We start from the raw sequence: 4,143 nt of genomic DNA on the forward strand, positions 1-4,143 counted from the left end.
ATGTTGGTGGATTTTACTTCTCATACCAGTATTTTAAAATACTAAAAATATAAGAAAAATTGAACAAGGAATATAGAGAAATATGGCTGAATAGAAGTCTACACTATTCATTCCCCACCCTACAGGAACGCCAAATTTTAACAACTACCTACACATAAAAAGCACCATTATAAGAGCCAAAAACAGGTGAGCAATCACAATGCCTGGTTTTAACTTTGTATCACTGAAAGAGTGATTGAAAAGGGCAGGAAAGACAGTCTTGCACTGCTACACCGCCCCTCCCCTATCCCCTTGCAGTGGTGATGGAGAATCTGTGCTCCTGGGAGAGGGAGAGCGCAGCAATTGTGAGGCTTCGCATTGGTCTTTGTGCTGCTCTGTCACAGTGAAGGCCAGAACCAAGCTGTGCTCAGCTGATGTCCACCCACGGGGGAAGAATTTGGACTGGCCCTAGCCAGAGAGGAATCACTCATCCCAGAGGTTAGAGCTTGAGTTCTGCCAAGCCTTGCCACCACAGGTTTTAGTGATCTGGGGTCTCTAAGTGAACTTGAGGTGCAGTCTAGGCCACAGGGACTGCAATTTCTAGGCAAGATACGGTGCTGAGCCCAGCGAACTGGGGAAGCCTGAGACCTACTGCAGCCAGGGGAGCTAAGGGAGTGCTTGTGCTACTGCTCTGCCACCCTCTGGCAGCAGCTACATGGCACAGAGAAATTGCTCACTTGGGAGAGGAAGAGCACAGTGACTGGGGACTTTATGTTGAACTCAGTGCTGCCATGTCACCTGGCAGGATTCATCATCTGCTGACTACAGAGCCCCTGCACCTTGAACAATCAATAGCAATACCCAGGTAATATACTGTAAGCACTGGATTCTGAGGCCTGTTGGCTTCACGTATGACCTAGCACATTCCCAGCTGTGGTGGCTATGGTGAAAGACTCTTTCTGTTTAAGAAATGCAGGGGGGAAAGTAAAGGGCACTCTGTCTTGCACATTAGGTACCAGCTCAGCCACAGTGGGGTTGAGCACCAAGCATGCTCTTGGGGTCTCCAACTCCAGGTCTAGGCTCTTGGTCAGCTTTTCTGGACTTGCCCTGGGCCAGAGGAGAGCCCACTGCCCTGAAGGGTGAGTCTCAGGCCTGGCAGCACTCATCACAAGCTGACTGAAGAGCACTTGGGCTTTGAGAGGGAAGAGCCAGAAGGGCTTTGTCTTGTGATGTGAGTGCCAGCTTAGCCACAGTAGACTAGAACACTAGGTAAATTTCTAAAAGTTTTGACTTCAATCAACGGCTCCCAGACAGCATCTCTGGACCCACCTGGGGCCTGGGGGAACTCATTGCACTGAAGGGAAGGACACAAACCTGGCTGGCTTTGCCACCTGCTGATTGTAGAGCCCTAGGGCCTTGAGCAAACTTAGGCAGGTAGTTATTACAGTGGGTCTTGGGTGAGACTAAAACAGTCCCAGTGGTGGTGGCCACAAATGTGCTTGTGTTTCCCCACCCCTAATTCCAGGAGGCCCAGCACAAAGAGAGAGAGAGACTCTGGGAAAAAGTATGGGAAAATAACAATGTCTGTGCCTTGTAACCCAGAGAATTCTTCCGGATCTTATCCAAGATACTAAGGCGGTAACTCTATGACTCTGCAAGAACCACAGCATTGTCGGTTTTGGGACCCAAGTCCCCTTGAATAACTGGAATGCCTTCTCAAGAAGGTTGTGTACTAATAAGCTCAGACTGTGACATCTACAATAAATGCCTAATTACTCAATGCCCAGACAATGGTATTCATCTACAAGCATCAAGATCATCCAGGAAAATATGACCTCACCAAATGAATTAAATAAGGTACCAGGGACAAATCCTGGAGAAACAGATAGATGTGACCTTTCAGACAGATAATTCAAAATAGCTATGCTGAGGAAGCACAAAGAAATTTAAGATAGCACAAAGAAAGAATTCAGGATTCAATCAGATAAATTTAACAAAGAGGTTGAAATTATTAAAAAGAAGCAGAAATTATAGAGTTGAAAAATGCAGCTGACATACTGAAGAATGCATCAGAGTCTCTTAATATCAGAATTGATGAAGGAGAAGAAAGAATTAGTGAGCTTGAAGGCAAGCTATTTGAAAATACACAGAGGAGGCAAAAAATAAAGCATAGCTATAGGATCTAGAAAATAGCCTCAACAGTGCAAATCTAAGAGTTATTGGCCTTCAATAGGAGGCAGAGAAAGAGAAGGGGGTAGAAACTTTATTCAAAGAGATAATATCAGAGAACTTCCCAAACCCAGAGAAAGATACCAGTACTCAAGTACAAGAAGATTATAGAACACCCAGCAGATTTAATCCAAAGAAGCCTACTACAAGGCATTTAATAAACTCCCAAAGGTCAAAAATAACGAAGGGATCCGAATAGCAGCAAGAGAAATGAAATAAGATACAGTGGAACTCCATAACATCTGGAAGCAGACTTTCCAGTGGAAACCTTTACAGACCAGAGAGAGTGTCATATATCTAAACTGTGGAAGGAAAAATCTTTTACACTAGAATAGTATGTCTGATGAAAATATCCTTTAAGCGTGAAGGAGAAATAAAGACTTTCCCAGACAAAGAAAAGCTGTAGGATTTCATCAACACCAGACCTGTTCTACAAGAAGTGCTAAGGGATTATTTCAATTAGAGAAAAACATGTTTGCTTCAGCAGCACATATACTAAAATTGAAATGATACAGAGAAGATTAGCATGGCCCTGCACAAGATTGACATGCAAATTTGTGAAGCATTCCATATTTTTTCATGACCAAGAACCCAAAAGCAAATGTATTAAAAACAAAGAAAAATAGTTGGGACTTAATTAACCTAAAGAGCTTTTGCATGGCAAAAGGAACAGTCAGTGGAGTAAACAGATAACCCACAGAGTGAGAGAAAATCTTCACACTCTATACATCTGACAAAGGACTAATATCCAGAATCTACAAGGAACTCAAAGAAATCGGTAAGGAAAAAACAAACAATCCCATCAAGAAGTGGGCTAAGAACAGGAATAGACAATTCTCAGAAGAAGATATACAAATGGCCAACAAACATATGAGAAAATGCTCGACATCACTAATGATCCTGGAAATGCAAATCAAAACCACAATGCAGTACCACATTACTCCTGCAATGATACACAGAAAAATACATAATATTATAACACTGTAACTGTGTTGTTTAAATTGCTTATATCCTGAGTAGAAAGACTAAAAGATGAACCACTCAAAGATAATAACTACAACTTTTTAAGACATAGTAGAAGAAGATATAAACAAAAACAGCAAGAAGTTTAAAAGCAGGGAACAAAGCAAAGTTTAGAGCTCTTGTTAGTTTTCTTTTTGTTTATGTATACAGTGTTAAGTTTTTATCAGCTTACAATCATGGGTTATCAAATAGTATTTGCAAGCCTCATGGTAACCTCAAATTGAAAAACGTATAATGGATACATAAAAAATTAAAGCAAGAAATTAAGTCATAAAACCAATCACCTTCCCTAAAAAGAAGATAGAAAGGAAGGACAGAAGGACGAGAACACCACCACCAACAACGAAAACCCAGAAAACAACTAACAAAATTGCATGAGTAAGTCCTTATCAATATTAACACTGAATATAAAACTGAGTATAGAAGGAACACATATCAACATAATAAAAACCATATATGACAGACCTACAGCTAGTATCATACTGAATGAGGAAAAACTGAAAAACTTTCCTCTAAGATCTGGAATGCATCAAAGATCCACTTTTACCACTGTTATTCAACATTGTTCTCAAAGTGCTAGCTAGAGCAACCAGAAAAATAGAAATAAAGAGCATCCAAATTGGAAAGTGAGAAGTCAAATTATCCTTGTTTGCAGATAATATGGTTTTATATTTAGAAAAACCTGAAGATTCCACCAAAAAACTATTAGAACTAATAAATTCAATAAAGTTACAGGATACAAAATCAACATAAAAATCAGTGCCAATTATATATGTCAACAGTGAACACCCTGAAAAAGAAATAAAAAATGTAATCTAATTTACAGTAACCACAAATAAAATTAAATACCTAAGAATTCACCAAGTAAGTTCAAGATCTGTATAATGAAAACTATAAAACACTGATGAAAGA

The 4,143-nt window shown here is 40.0% G+C and overlaps 1 non-coding gene across 1 annotated transcript; it reads left to right on the forward strand.

The window, feature by feature from the left end:
• Positions 1-2,683: 2,683 nt before the first annotated feature.
• LOC116269650 lies at positions 2,684-2,785 on the forward strand. The gene has a single exon (XR_004177257.1). It is a non-coding gene; the product is annotated as a U6 spliceosomal RNA (small nuclear RNA).
• Positions 2,786-4,143: the final 1,358 nt, after the last annotated feature.

Source organism: Papio anubis, chromosome 11 (assembly GCF_008728515.1).
Source record: "Papio anubis isolate 15944 chromosome 11, Panubis1.0, whole genome shotgun sequence".
Taxonomy (NCBI): Eukaryota; Metazoa; Chordata; class Mammalia; order Primates; family Cercopithecidae; genus Papio; species Papio anubis.